Source organism: Zalophus californianus, chromosome 13, assembly GCF_009762305.2.
Source record: "Zalophus californianus isolate mZalCal1 chromosome 13, mZalCal1.pri.v2, whole genome shotgun sequence".
NCBI classification, from domain to species: Eukaryota; Metazoa; Chordata; class Mammalia; order Carnivora; family Otariidae; genus Zalophus; species Zalophus californianus.
In genome coordinates this window covers 51,320,862-51,337,437 of record NC_045607.1, presented here as the reverse complement: position 1 = coordinate 51,337,437, position 16,576 = coordinate 51,320,862, and positions in this window count along the sequence as shown.

The window sequence follows — 16,576 nt, the reverse complement described above, 5'->3', positions numbered from 1 at the left end:
AAAAATGTTAGATACAGTTTACTAAATTTTGATTCAAATTTTTGCATCTATGTCCATGAAAGATGCTGGTCTGTAGTTTTCTTGTGATGTCTTTGTTTTTAGTATCAGTGTAACACTGGCCTCAGAATAAGTTGGAAAATATTCCTTTTTCAATTTTTTTGGAAGAGTTTGTGTCTGATTTCTTCATTAAATATTTTGTAGAATTCAACAGTGAAGCCACCTGGATTTGGAGTTGGCTTAGTGTAAAGATTAACTACAAATTTAAATTCTTGAATAGATAGAGGGCTCTCCAGGTAATCTATTTGATCTCGATTTAGCTTTGGTAGTTTGTGGTTTTTCATAAATTTGTCTATTTCATCTAAGTTGTTGAATTTATTGGCATAAAGTAGTTCATAATGCTCCCTTACTATTTTAAAACTATGATTAGAACATGGGAGGTATATCCTCTGTTATTCCCGATAATGGTTATTTATTTATTCTTTTTTCCTGATCAATCTGCTTAGTGGCTTATTTATTTTACAGATGTTCTTAAAGAACAAGCCTTGGTTTCACAGGTTTTCTCTATTTTCTGTTTTACTCCTTTCTTCTCTCATCTTTATTATATTCTTCTATTTTGTATTTTTTTGGTCCTATTTTTCTAGTTTTGTTCTAGGGCCATTGATAGACTTTTTATGTTTTCAAATATAGGTGTTTAGTGACCTTATGCCAATAAAACACCATTTAGTGTTTAGTGACCTTATGCCAATAAAACACCATTTTTCCTCAGTGGTGGTTTACTGGCATACCATAAATGTGTTTTCATTTTTCTTTAATTCAAAATATTTTCTAATTTCTCTTTGATTTCTTCTTTGACTTAAACGTATTTTTAAATGAGTTGTTTTGTTTCTAAATATTTGGAGATTTTCCAGATATCATTGTTAATGATTTCTCATTTCAATGTGGTAGGAAAACACACTTGATATAACTTGGATCCTTTTAGGTTTATTGACAGTTGTTTTATGGCCCAGAATATGGTCTGTCTTGGTAAATGTTCTATGTGTATTCATAAAGAATTAATCTTTCTACAAATTTGTGTCCTCTAAGTTTCCCTAATCGGTCTAGGTGTTGTTGGGTGGACTGCTCTATAAATGTCAATTAGATCAAGTTGGTTGGGAGTATATTCTGTATCTTTACTGATTTTTTTATATATGTAGTATAGCAATTATTTAGAGAGGGATATTACAGTTTCCATCTGCTGTTGTGGATTTGTCTATTTCTTTTTGTGGTTCTATCAGTTATTTTATTTATTTTGAAGCTCTATAATTGGGTGCTAGAATTTAGAATTTAGAATTAGAATTATTTATTTAGAATTATTATGATTTTTTAGAATTATTATGTCTTTTTGGTGAATTGACCGCTTTTTCATTAATAAATGACCTCGCTAACCCTAGTAATAGACAGTGCTCTAAAATCCACTTTGCTTTTGGCTATATTATTAGATAACTATTTTTTTTATTTTTTAAGATTTTATTTATTTATTTGAGAGAGAGAGAGAAAGAGAGCACAAGAGCACGAGAGGGGGGAGGGTTAGAGGGAGAAGCAGACTCCCCACTGAGCAGGGAGCCCGATGTGGGACTCAATCCTGGGACTCCGGGATCATGACCTGAGCTGAAGGCAGTTGCTTGACCAACTGAGCCACTCAGGTGCCCCTATATGAGATAACTATTTTTAATTCTTTGAGATTTTTCATATGATAGTCACCTCCATAGTTCTTATACCTTTAATGTGATTTTTTCATATTCCATTAGAATCCCATTATGGTATGATTTCTAAATTCTTTCATATTCTATGTTCATCATTCTTTCATGATCTTTTATCACATTTTACATTTTATTAATATGACAGTGAGTCAGTATTGTCAGTATTAATAAACGGGAATGATCAGTATTAATGGTCAGTACTACTGGTCAGTATTAATATATTAGAATGGGTATAGGGGGCCAAGTAGTATCTTATTATTCTATTTTTTCTAGTACATTTCCTTTTTTAAAAACCAGTTTTATTGAGATATAATTCACATATCGCACAACTCACCCATTTAAAGTGCACAGTTCAGTGGATTTTTAAATTGTTAGATGTGCAACCATCACCTGAGTCAATTTTTTTTTTAAAGATTTTATTTATTTATTTGACAGAGAGAGACACAGCAAGAGAGGGAACACAAGCAGGGGGAGTGGGAGAGGGAAAAGCAGGCTTCTGGTGGAGCAAGGAGCCCGATGCGGGGCTTGATCCTCAGACCCTGGGATCATGACCTGAGCCACCCACGTGCCCTACCTGTCAATTTTAGAAATTCTTGTCAACTCAAAAGAAACTTTGTACCCTTTAACTATCACACCCCTACTTTCCACCCACCCCCTTCCTCCCCAAGCAACCAATAATCTATATTCTTTCTCTGTAGATATTGTTACTCTGGATTTTCATATGAATGAAATCACATAATATATAAGCTTTTGGTATTGGCTTCTTTCACTTAGCATGTTTTTACTGTTTATACAAGTGGTAGCATATATCAGTACTTCATTCCTTTATAGCTGAAAAATATTCTATTGTATAGAAATACCATATTTTGTTTATCGATTTGTCTGTGGCTATAGATTTGGGTTATTTCTACCTTTTGGCTGTGATGAGTAATGCTGCTAATGAGCAGACATGTGCAAGTTTTTGTGTGGACATGTTTTCATTTCTCTTAGGAAAGTATTTCAGACTTTGTAGGCACACCGTCTCTGTCACAACTACTCAACTCTGCTACCATAGCATGAAAGCAGCAATAGACAATATATAAATGAATGAACCTGTTTGTGTTCTAGTAAACTATTTACCCAGACAGTGGGCCATATTTGGACCATGGACCATAGTTTGCCAGTTACCGAGCCAAAGTTTCACGATACTGTGATTTGGTGTGGGCTATTTAAATTCAGTGTGCCAGGTTTTCCACAGACCTTGAATAGATCAATGCTCTTCACTTTGGGGAATATGTATTTTCATATTTCTTTGATAATTTCTTTGCCGGCACCTTATGTATTTGCTTTTTGTGAAACTCCTGTTAATTATTAAATCTTCTGGATCAACCATCTACCTCTTAAAATCTTTTCTCTTGTCTTTATTGTTACCTTTTCTAATACTTTCTTTTTTTTAAGATTTTATTTATTTATTAGAGAGTCCATGCACGAGCAGGGGGAGAGGCAGAGGGAAAGGAAAAAGCAGGCTTTACTCTGAGCAGGGAGCCTGATGTGGGGCTCCATCCCAGGACCCTGGGATCATGACCTGAGCCGAAGGCAGACGCTTAACCAGCTGTGCCACCCAGGCGCCCTCCTTTTTTACACTTTCAAAAGATTTTCTCAATTTTATTTTTCAACAGAGTTGTTTTTAGGTAAGCTTTCAACTGGTATTCATAGTTATAGCCAAAGCTACACCCCTGACTTTTTTGCAGCACCGGATGCCTCCAAGTCTGAAGCCTTTCTGGAGTTTTACAGCCCAAATGGTTTTGCTTCTCATCACTGTATCCCTTTGCGAGCACAATACTGTTAAGTCAGTAACAATTCTTCCATCCATTTTCCATATTCCAAAAATTTATTGGCATCTTTTGTCTGCTGTCGTCTCCTTTCCAGTTCTCTTGTCATCTTTATTTATTTTTTGTTATTTTAGCGGACATTTGGGAGGGAAGAGAGAAAATACAGTGTTCAATCTACCATGTTTAACTGAAAGCACCATTTTTCCTCTTTCGTTATTTCTATTTTCCTGTCCCGATCCACCTCTAAACCCCATTAGAGCTCATTCTGGTTATTGTGCACACTTTTTAGAGACTCCTACATTTTCCCAGTGTGCGTAAAATTTTGGTCAGTGTTACAAAAAAGATAGTGGACCTGAGGTCTAGAGATGCAGGTGCTAGTTCTGAATTTACCAAGTGTCTGTGTAACTAGGAGTCCGACTTCTTCAGGGAAGGACATTAGTGCTCACTGCCTGCCAGTTGCCAAACAATCGCAGGTACTCTCTCCATTCCCATGTTTATGTTTTAGTTTTTAATCTTTCAACAAGTATTTACTGTTCCTTCTCTGCTTAAGTATATATAGTTGCACCTATTTGCCTACAGGTGCAGCACAGAAATATTTTATTGTTTTACAAATTTTGATGTTTGGAGACCATTTTATGAGAAAACATGGAGTTAACATGGTGTAAAGATCTGGCCCTAAAATACCCCATGTGGTCTTGACATGTGTTCTCTAGGGTGTGCCTGGACTAGGACTCTCTTGGGGTAGAGTACGGCGATGAAGTGAAACAAATAGGGAAATCGTCTTCAGTAGTGAGTAATACCCTATCAGTTGTAATATTTGGTTTACACTGGGATGAACTCTAGAGCATTATGCATTTTTCTGGGGGCGGGGATGGGATGGGTGGGGCTGGAGCTACATACTTGTTTTCAGCTCTGCTCGTGACTATGGGATTGTATAGCCAGAAGAAGACTTAGGGATTCTTCAGTATTATGTATGGGTCACACACTTCATCGTGCATTAGTCAGTTTGGCTGTATCGTGCAATTCAAAAGGTCACCAAAGACTAGAGCCATGCAACTAAAAGCCTGGAAGCTTTAAAATGCAGATTCCTGGGCCTCACTCTCAGATTCTCATTCAGTGGGAAAAGGGTAGGTCCTAGGAGTCTGTAGTTGTGAGGTACCCTGTCCCCCTCATGCACATACCCACAGAGGATTCGCACATAGTTGGACCAAAGACCATATTTTGGGAAACACTGATTCGTTCTCTCCTATTTACGGATGAGAGAAATAAGGTCCTCGGAATTTGAGCAACATGTCCCAGTTTGTTAGTGGGAGAGGTGGAGTGGACCACACGTCTCCTAACTCTGGCGATTTTTCCCACCAGAGCATACACTATTATTTTAGTGTCTAGTTACATCATGAACTAAAGATATGAACCACCAGCTTAAAGTGTCTTTATTTGTAGTAACCTCAGTTTTTTATAAATGGTTTTCAGATGTTTGAGAATAGCTTCAGGTCACAGTCACTCTGCCTGCAGTGAGGAATGATGGGGAAGAAGGGGTCTGGGGGGAACCTTCTGTCTTCACCCCCTCACATAACCTGCTGGAGAGTGGCTTCTGTGTATTTTCTCCTCGAGTCATCATGCCCCTGGAAGATTAACAGATACTTATTTAGAAAACCGTCTGCAGCCTCCAGGAACTTGACACTCGATGAAAGGGAGACTACGTGCTGCTGAACACCTTCTCTACCCAAGTGTGATGTAGCAACTGTTGCTACGTTCTTGGAAGAGAGGAAGGAAATGTTTCATGTGCCTATTATTTAGGATGTTCTCCCCATCTCTATCACAAACCAGCCAAACAAAATATACACAGGCTCTCCACTGAATTGTGCATAGTCTATGATGCAGTACTATGTGTGGAAAGAAGGAAGTTTCCCGTACTGCTAATAGTCATTGTCAAATGTCTTGTACATTTTAGGAAGAGTGCTAATTGTGTATTTTCTTTCGTTTTTTTTTTTTTTTTTTACAATTAAAGAATATTTGTTGATATGATCTGAAATTTCTGTGTTTCTGAGAGTTTTTTTTTATTATCACCTCCCTTTTTAGACATTTTAAGATACTTCCTCTTAATCCCCCTACTATCCCCATGAAATTTTAATGCCATAAATAAATAATCTATTTGCATGTACTGTGGCCCTTTGAATGGATCTTCAAACCATTGCTATTGGGAGGTATCCTCTTCTCCCCCATTCAAGAACCCAATTTTTCATCTGCTTGGGGGTATTATCATCCCTATTGAAATATATGCTTTATTTTTTTTAAGAATTTATTTATTTATTTGAGAGAGATTGAGAACAAGCAGTGGGGAGGGGCTGTCGGGAGAAAGAGAGAGAGAGAGAAGCAGGGAGGAGAGGGAGAAAAATGTTCCCCGCTGAGCAAGGAGCCCGGTATGGGGCTCGATCCCAGGACACTGGGATCATGACCAGAGCCAAAGGCAGATGCTTAACGACTGAGCCACCCAGGCGCCCCTCTTTCTTTATTTTTAATTAATTAGTTTACACTCATCCATCTGTTCTCCAGCTTAAATGTCTCTTCCCCAGAAAGAGCTGTCCCTCCACTCCCCCTGCCCTAGTCTCTTCGGTCTCTTCGGTCACTCTCTCACGATGCCGTTTGCTTCAAGCACTTGTAACATGTAATGATGCACTTCTTCGTATTTTTAGGATATGTCTGCTATCCCGATATACTGTAAGCTTGAGGCCATAGACTGACTTATTTCCCTCCATATATGTCACATCACATCGAGCTCAGTGCCTGGAACTGTTGAAAACATTAATGAAGTGTTTTTCAAGCAAATATACAGTGAGGAAAAAAAACACCTCTGAACTGGGTATTTCATTTTAAATGAATGCATACACTCCTGTTAAGTGCCCTTATCAAAATGAAAAAGAAATTGAATGTATACTATTGTGAATCACAGTAGCACCTATGTATGTGTATTAGTTAAAGAAAGAAGCCTTAGCGACTGTAATAGGAAAATCCTGAAATCTCCGTGTTTTTTTTAAAGATTTTATTTTTATTTATTTATTAGAGAGAATGAGAGATAGAGAGCACGAGAGGGAAGAGGGTCAGAGGGAGAAGCAGACTCCCTGCCGAGTGGGGAGCCCGATGTGGGACTCGATCCCGGGACTCCAGGATCATGACCTGAGCCGAAGGCAGTCGCTTAACCAACTGAGCCACCCAGGCGCCCTGAAATCTCTGTGTTTTGACAAAATAGTGCTTTGTTGTTGTTGTTCACATAAAGTCCAACTGGCGGGGTTGAAAGTGGGTTGGGGGGTCTGCTGCTCACGTTCATTCAGGGACTGGTCTGTTGTAGGCTGTGCTGTCTTTAAGGCATGGCTTCCAAGGTCACTCTGGTGCCTGTGTCTGGGTGACCAAGGGGGAAGACAATGCTGAGAACCGCATGGGAGGTTTTCTTGGGGTAATCTTAGGAGTGGAATGTATCACTTCTGCCCACGTCCATTTTTTGTGTTCCTGGAGACTCAAATCTCCAGTAGGGTCCCAATCCCTATGATCCTACCAAAGAATCCAGTCAGTCACATGGCTACACCCCGTAGCCAGGGAGGCTGGAGGGACAGCTGGGACCTCGGGGGGGGGGGGTAACGCAAGCTGGCCTTTGCCACAATGCCCTCAGAAAGCCACACACATATGGGCAAGTGTGTAGTTGACATCTAGATGTCTTTGGACTTACCAATCATTGTCAGTAACTTAGGGGCCTTGGCGTCCAAGACCCAGAGAATGGGGGTGTGGAAGGGGGAAATCGGCTATGGGTTAGAAAGGCACTATGGGGGGGGCGGAGCAAGATGGCGGAGGAGTAGGAGACCTGGATTTCCTCTGGTCTCAGGAATTCAGCTGAATAGGGATCAAACCATTCTGAACACCTACGAACTCAACAGGAGATCAAAGAGAAGAATAGCAGCAACTCTCTGAACAGAGAAGCGGCCACTTTCTGGAAGGTAGGACGTGCGGAGAAGTGAATCCGAGGCGATATTCGGGAGGATAGACGGCGGGGAGGGGGCCTCCGTCGGCCACTTCCGGCAAGTGATAGAGCCACGGAGCACAAAATCGGAACTTTTAGAAGTCGGCTCCGCGGAGGGACGTTGCTCCAGTGGCTAAGCGGGGGGTGGAACCCTCGCAGGACAATGTGGTCTCAGGACCCTCGGGGTCACAGAAAGACCGAGGGTGCCTGAGTGCGGCAGAGCTCCCGGGTATCGGAGCGGGGAAGCCGGCTGTAGAGACGGAGCCGACGCGCGGGCTCTCAGCTTGGGGTTGCCATAAACTGTGATCCGCGGCCCAGTCGGGCCACTGCTCCTCCAGCAGGGACCTAACAGGCGGCAGATCCGGGGAGACTCCCCTTCCTCCCCTGGGAGGAGCGGTGCGGGAGCGCACCGCAGGGATCTGCTGGGTTTGGAGACTCCACACGGGGTCGGGTGCCAGAGATAGAAACGCTCGGTCACAGGCCGGGTGAGCACGGAGTGTGGCCGGAGACCAGGGACATGGGAGTCATTGACTGCTTTTCTCTGGGGGCGCACTGAGGAGCAGGGCCCCGAGTTCTCAGCTCCTCCGGGTGGAGATTGGGAGGCCACTGTTTTCACCCTGGTCCTCCAAAACTGTACCGAGACCTTGCAGGGAACAAAAGCTCCTGAGAGCAAACCTGAGCAGCTTGCTTAGCCCGGACCGACAAGGGCAGGGCAATTCCGCCTCCGGCAAAGACATTTGGAAACCACAGCAACAGGCCCCTACCCCAGAAGATCAGCGCGAACAGCCAGCAAGCCAAGACCAAGTTTACCGATCAAGGAGAATGGGAGAACTCCCGTGCTAGGGGAATACTGCACATAGAATTCATGGCTTTTTTTACTATGATTCATTAGTTTTTCAAAGTTAATTTTTTTAACTGTTTTTTTTTTTTTATTTTTCTTTTTCCCTTTTTCAACCAACATCTTATCAATCCCTTTTTTAAAAAAACATTTTTTATTTTTCTTTTTAGAGTCGTATTTTATCCCTTCATAGTAGTTACCCTTATTTTTGGCATATATATACATAAGTTGTTCTCTCTTTAAAATTTTGAGATACAGTTTCTTCTAACAGATCAAAATATACCCTAAATCACTAGTGTATGGCTTGGTTCCAGTCTCCTGCCTGATCACATTCTCTCCCTTTTTTTTTTTTTAATCTTCTTTCTTTTTTCAAACAACTTCTTATCAATTCCTTTTATAAAATCTTTTATACTTTTTATCTTTACAGTCATCTTCCATCCCTCCATTGTATCAACCCTTATTTTGTACACATATGTCTTTCTTCCTTTAAAATTTTAGGAGACACTTTTTTCTAACAGAACAAAATACACCCAAAATCTAGTGTGTGGCACTGATCTATGCACTAGCCTGATCATATTTGATCATATTCTGTTTTTTTTGTATTGTTCTGTTTTTGTTTTTATCTTTTTCTTTTTGTGTTTTTTTTTTCTCTTTCTTTTTTCTTTCTTTCCCTTTCTTTTCCCCTGGTTTCAAGTCTTCTCTGATTTGTATAGAGTATATTTGCTGGGGACGTTGTTAATCTGTTAGCATTTTGTACTCTTTCATTTTTCTCCTCTGGACAAAATGACAAGATGAAAAAAATCACCTCAGCAAAAAGAAAAAGAGGTAGTACCGTCAGCAAGGGACCTACTCAATATGGACATTATTATGATGTCAGACCTAGAGTTCAGAATCATGACTTTTAAGATACTAGCTGGGCTTGAAAAAAGCGTGGAAGTTATTAGAGAAACCCTTTCTGGAGAAATAAAAGAACTAAAATCTAACCAAGTTGAAATCAAAAAGGCTATTCATGAGGTGCAATCAAAAATGGGGGCGCGAACTGCTAGGATAAATGAGGCAGAAGAGCGAATCAGCGATACAGAAGACCAAATGATGGAAAATAAAGAAGCTGAGAAAAAGAGAGAGAAACAACTACAGGATCACGAGGGCAGAATTTGAGAGATAAGCAATACAATAAGACGAAACAACATTAGAATAATTGGGATCCCAGAAGAAGAAGAAAGAGAGAGAGGGGCAGAAGGTATATTGGAGCAAATAATAGCAGAGAACTTCCCTAATGTGAGGAAGGAAACAGGCATCAAAATCCAGGAGGCACAGAGAACCCCTCTAAAAATCAATAAAAATAGGTCAACACCCCGACATCTAATAGTAAAACTTACGAGTCTCAGAGACAAAGAGAAAATCCTGAGAGCAGCTCGGGAGAAGAGATATGTAACCTACAATGTTAGAAATATTAGATTGGCAACAGACCTATCCACAGAAACGTGGCAGACCAGAAAGGACTGGCATGAGATCTTCAGAGCACTAAACGAGAAAAATATGCAGCCGAGAATACTATATCCAGCTAGGCTGTCATTGAAAATTGAAGGAGAGATAAAACACTTCCAGGACAAACAAAAACTAGAAGAATTTGCAAAGCCAAAACAGGCCTACAAGAAATATTGAAAGGGGTCCTCTAAGCAAAGAGAGAGCCTAAAAGCAGCATAGATCAGAAAGGAACACAGACAATATACAGTAACAGTCACCTACAGGTAATACAATGGCACTAAATTCATACCTTTCAATAGTTACCCTGAATGTAAATGGGCTAAATGCCCCAATCAAAAGACACAGGCTATCAGATTGGATAAAAAAACAAGACCCATTGATACGCTGTCTGCAAGAGACTCGTTTTTAGACCCAAAGACACCCCCAGATTGAAAGTGAGGGGGTGGAAAACAATTTACCATGCTAATGGACACCAAAAGAAAGCTGGGGTGGCAATCCTTATATCGGACAAATTAGATTTTAAAACAAAGAGTGTAATAAGAGATGAAGGACACTATAACCTACTTAAAGGGTCTATCCGACAAGAAGATCTAATAATTGTAAGTGTCTATGCCCCTAACATGGGAGCAGCCAATTTTATAAGGCAATTAATAACCAAAGCGAAGAAACACATTGACAACAATACAATAATAGTGGGGGACTTTAACACCCCCCCTGACTGAAATGGACAGATCCTCTAAGCAAAAGATCAACAAGGAAATAAAGACTTTAAATGACACACTGGACCAAATGGACTTCACAGACATATTCAGAACATTCCATCCCAAAGCAACGGAATACACATTCTTCTCTAGTGCCCATGGAACATTCTCCAGAATTGATCACATCCTAGGTCACAAATCAGGTCTCAACCGGTACCAAAAGATTGGGATTATCCCCTGCATATTTTCAGACCACAATGCTTTGAAACTAGAATTCAATCACAAGAGGAAAGTCGGAAAGAACTCAAATACATGGAGGCTAAAGAGCATCTGACTAAGGAATGAATGGGTCAACCAGGAAATTAAAGAAGAATTAAAAAAATTCATGGAAACCAATGTAAATGAAACCACAACTGTTCAAAATCTTTGGGATACAGCAAAGGCAGTCCTGAGAGGAAAGTATATAGCAATACAAGCCTTTCTGAAGAAACAAGAAAGGTCTCAAATACACAACCTAACCCTACACCTAAAGGAGCTGGAGAAAGAACAACAAATAAAGCCTAAACCCAGCAGGAGAAGAGAAATAATAAAGATCAGAGCAGAAATCAATGAAATAGCAACCAAAAGAACAGTAGAACAGATCAACGAAACTAGGAGCTGGTTCTTTGAAAGAATTAACAAGATTGATAAACCCCTGGCCAGACTTATCAAAAAGAAAAGAGAAATGACCCAAATCAACAAAATCATGAATGAAAGAGGAGAGATCACAACCAACACCAAAGAAATACAAACAATTATAAGAACATACCATGAGCAACTCTATGCCAGCAAATTAGATAACCTGGAAGAAATGGGTGCATTCCTAGAGATGTATCAACTACCAAAACTGAACCAGGAAGAAATAGAAAACCTGAACAGACCTATAACCACTAAGGAAATTGAAGCAGTCATCAAAAATCTCCCAACAAACAAAAGCCCAGGGCCTGATGGCTTCCCAGGGGAATTCTATCAGACATTTAAAGAAGATTTAATACCTATTCTCCTGAAACTGTCCCAAAAAATAGAAATGGAAGGAAAACTTCCAAACTCATTTTATGAGGCCACCATTACCTTGATCCCCAAACCAGACAAAGACCCCATCAAAAAGGAGAATTACAGACCAATATCCTTGATGAACATGGATGCCAAAATTCTCACCAAAATACTAGCCAATAGGATCCAACAGTACATTAAAAGGATTATTCACCACGACCAAGTGGGATTTATCCCTGGGCTGCAAGGTTGGTTCAACATCCGCAAATCAATCAACGTGATACAATACATTGACAAAAGAAAGAACAAGAGTCATATGATCCTCTCAATAGATGCAGAAAAAGCATTTGGGAAAGTACAGCATCCTTTCTTGATCAAAACTCTTCAGAGTATAGGGATAGAGGGTACATACCTCAATATCATAAAAGCCATCTATGAAAAACCTACAGCGAATATCATTTGCAATGAGGAAAAGCTGAGAGCTTTTCCCCTAAGGTCAGGAACGCGGCAGGGATGTCCACTATCACCACTGCTGTTGAACAGAGTATTAGAAGTCCTAGCCAGAGCAATCAGACAACAAAAAGAAATCAAAGGCATCCAAACCGGCAAAGAGGAAGTCAAACTCTCACTCTTTGCAGATGATAGGATACTGTATGTGGAAAACCCCAAAGACTCCACCCCAAAACGGCTAGAACTCATACAGGAATTCAGTAAAGTAGCAGGATATAAAATCAATGCACAGAAATCAGTGGCATTCCTATACACCAACAACAAGACAGAAGAGAGACAAATCAAGGAGTCGATCCCATTTACAATTGCACCCAAAACCATAAGATACCTAGGAATAAATTTAACCAAAGAGGCAAAGGATCTGTACTCAGAAAACTATAAAATACTCATGAAAGAAACTGAGCAAGACACAAAGAAATGGAAAAACGTTCCATGCTCATGGATTGGAAGAACAAACATCGTGAAGATGTCAATGCTACCTAGAGTAATGTACACATTCAATGCAATCCCTATCAAAATACCATCCACTTTTTTCAAAGAAATGGAACAAATAATCCTAAAATTTGTATGGAACCAGAAGAGACCCCGAATAGCCAGAGGAATGTTGAAAAAGAAAAGCAAAGCTGGCAGCATCACAATCCCGGACTTCCAGCTCTATTACAAAGCTGTCATCATCAAGACAGTATGATACTGGCACAAAAACAGAGACATCGATCAATGGAACAGAATCGAGAGCCCAGAAATGGACCCTCAACTCTATGGTCAACTCATCTTTGACAAAGCAGGAAAGAATGTCCAATGGCAAAAAGACAGTCTCTTCAACAAATGGTGTTGGGAAAATTGGACAGCCACATGCAGAAGAATGAAACTGGACCATTTCCTTACAGCACACACAAAAATAGACTCCAAATGGTTGAAAGACCTAAACGTGAGACAGGAGTCCATCCAAATCCTAAAGGAGAACACAGGCAGCAACCTCTTCGACCTCAGCCGCAGCAACTTCTTCCTAGAAACATCACCAAAGGCAAGGGAAGCAAGGGCAAAAATGAACTCTTGGGATTTCATCAAGATAAAAAGCTTTTGCACAGCAAAAGAAACAGTCCACAAAACCAAAAGACAACCGACAGAATGGGAGAAAATATTTGCCAATAACATATCAGATAAAGGGCTAGTATCCAAAATCTATAAAGAACTTATCAAACTCAACACCCAAAGAACAAATGATCCAATCAAGAAATGGGCAGAAGAGAGGAACAGACATTTTTCCAAAGAAGACATCCAAATGGCCAACAGACACATGAAAAGGTGCTCAACATCGCTCAGCATCAGGGAAATCCAAATCAAAACCTCAATGAGATGCCACCTCACACCCATCAGAATGGCTAAAATTAACAAGTCAGGAAACGACGGACGTTGGTGGGGATGTGGAGAAAGGGGAACCCCCCTACACTGTTGGTGGGAATGCAAGCTGGAGCAGCCACTCTGGAAAACAGTATGGAGGTTCCTCAAAAAGTTGAAAATAGAGCTACCATACGATCCAGCAATTGCACTACTGGGTATTTACCACAAAGATCCAAATTTAGGGATCCGAAGGGGTACGTGCACCCCAATGTTTATAGCAGCAATGTCCACAATAGCCAAACTGTGGAAAGAGCCAAGATGTCCATCAACAGATGAATGGATAAAGAAGAAGTGGTATATATACACAATGGAATATTATGCAGCCATCAAAAGGAATGAGATCTTGTCATTTGCAACGACGTGGATGGAACTGGAGGGTGCTATGCTGAGCGAAATAAGTCAATCAGAGAAAGACATGTATCATATGACCTCACTGATATGAGGAATTCTTAATCTCAGGAAACAAACTGAGTGTTGCTGGAGTAGTGGGGGTGGGAGGGATGGGGTGGCTGGGTGATAGACAGTGGGGAGGGTATGTGCTATGGTGAGCGCTGTGAATTGTTGAAGACTGTTGAATCATAGATCTGTACTTCTGAAACAAATAATGCAACATATGTTAAGAAAAAAGAAAAAGAAGAAGATAGGAGGGGAAGAATAAAATGGAGTAAGTCGGAGGGGGAGATGGACCATGAGAGACGATGGACTCTGAAAAACAAACTGAGGGTTCTAGAGGGGAGGGGGGTGGGGGGATGGGTTAGCCTGGTGATGGGTATTAAAGAGGGCACATTCTGCGTGGAGCACTGGGTGTTATGCACAAACAATGAATCATGGAACACTACATCAAAAACTAATGATGTAATGTATGGTGACTAACATAACTAAAAAATTTTAAAAAAGGTACTATAGGGGCACCTGGGTGGCTCAGTCGTTAAGCGTCCGCCTTTGGCTCAGGTCGTAATCCCAGGGTCCTGGGATCGAGCCCCGCATCAGGCTCCCTGCTCCTCCCACTCTTGCTACCCCTACTTGTGTTCCCTCTCTTGATGTCTCTCTCTCTGTCAAATAAATAAATAAAATCTTAAAAAAAAAGGCACTATAGAAATTCAACAGAATGAAATTTATTACCATACAACAACTAACCTTCCCAGGCTCTCTTGCACAGCTGTGTTCCTGATAGTGCAGATTAGCATCTTGTCAGTTGAATGTCAGCCCAGGTGGGGTTCTAGCTGGCTGCTGGCTGCATTGTCCTTAATAAAAGGGAGCCTTTTTACCAGTAGACTGTTTTCAGTTCCTCAATCACCTGATAAGTCCTATTCTTTTGATGAACTACAAATAAAAACGAGTTCCCCATTCCATGGGGGCTGTTAATCAAATAGTGCTGTTTGTTTAAAGAAAAAAAAAGGCATATTGCATGTCTAGTTGAGACTACAAGGCATTTGTAATTGATCTATGAAATCGTGATACTGTACTTTAATCTGGGCCACAGGTTACTGGGCCATCCTTCAGGTTTCCAGTTCTTCCCCATGCCATGCAATGGGAGCAGAAACACGAGCCTGGGCATTTCTTTTACGCACAGATTGTGAGCCTCTCCCAACTCCTGTCCTTGGCAGAAAGAAAGAAAGGAAGGAAGGAAGAAAGCGAAAGGAGGGAGGGAGGAAGGAAAAGAATGAATGGATTCAGAGCGTGGTTGGTTAGGTGGGCTGCCCTAGTCCTTGTTTGGCTGTATTGTGGAGCTTTTGAGGCTTGCTCTTATCCTTCCCTTTGTCACCCATCTAACTCCATAACCTAGCTCTTCCTGTAGAAAAGTTGGGAGGAGAAGCAGCATTTGGAGGCCAACTCTGACCTCCAAATAGAAGAACGTTTACATTTTAAATTCTAAGATTTCAAACAAGTTATTTGGCAAATTGGATGTTTTTTAACAAGTGTAAACATTTTCCACCTCTTGCTTCTTTTAGATTTTTTGTTTTTCCTTTTCTCCAGCCTGCATCTGGTGCAGGTTCAGATCAGGGTTGACCTGCTTGTTCGTTCGTTCGTTCGTTCGTTCTTTCTTTCTTTCTTTCTTTCTTTCTTTCTTTCTTTCTTTCTTTCTCTCTTTCTTTCTTTCTTTCTCTCTTTCTCTCTTTCTCTCTTTCTCTCTCTCTCTCTTTCTCTCTTTCTCTCTCTCTCTCTTTCTCTCTTTCTCTCTCTCTCTTTCTCTCTCTCTCTCTCTCTCTCTCTTTCTCTTTCTCTCTCTCTCTCTTTCTTTCTTTCTTTCTCTCTTTCTCTCTTTCTCTTTCCTTCCTTCCTTCCTTTTTTCTTTCTTTTCTTTCTTTTCTTTCTTTTCTTTCTTTCTTTCGAGAGAGCGTGAGAGAGTGAGCGAGCATGAGAGAGTGCGCTCATGCGTGAGAGAGCAGGGGGAGGGGCAGAGGGAGAGGGAGAGAGAGAATCCCAGGCAGCCTTCATGCCCAGGGAGAGCCCGAGGCAGTGCTTGATCCCACAACCCCGAGATCATAACCTGAGCCAAAATCAAAAGTCAGACACTTAACCGACTGAGCCACCCAGGCGCCCTTGTTGTCCTGCTTTCTATGCTCCTGATGAAGCTGGAAAGTGTTTTATTGGCATTATCAGAAAGTTGGGGCCGAAGCAGGCTGGTGAGGTCACACGGGCATCATTCCTCATGCCTCAGTAGGATTAATAAAGAGGTTTGTGCTGAAGTTCCAGCCAGGACCAGAGCTGGACAGGGGACCTCTCAAACCAAGGATTCCCAGCTTGGTACAACTTCACCGCAATGCCGACATGCAGCAAGTTGGTGGATACTCATCTCCTCCAGGGTATTACCCCAAATGGTCTCATTTAGAGCAAGACAGCCATGTAGAAGCTGGGCGGAAACGGCTCTGTGGGATCCCTGCAATAGCAGGAGTATTGGAGTTACATCTTATTTGAATCTGCCTGTGACAAGCGTGACGTGTCCCGGTGTTTGGGAACAGGCCATTCGCTGCTGGATTTTGTTCTAGGTCATCCCACGAGTAGAAGATGACTGCTTATTGAGTGGGAATTCGGGAGCCTGT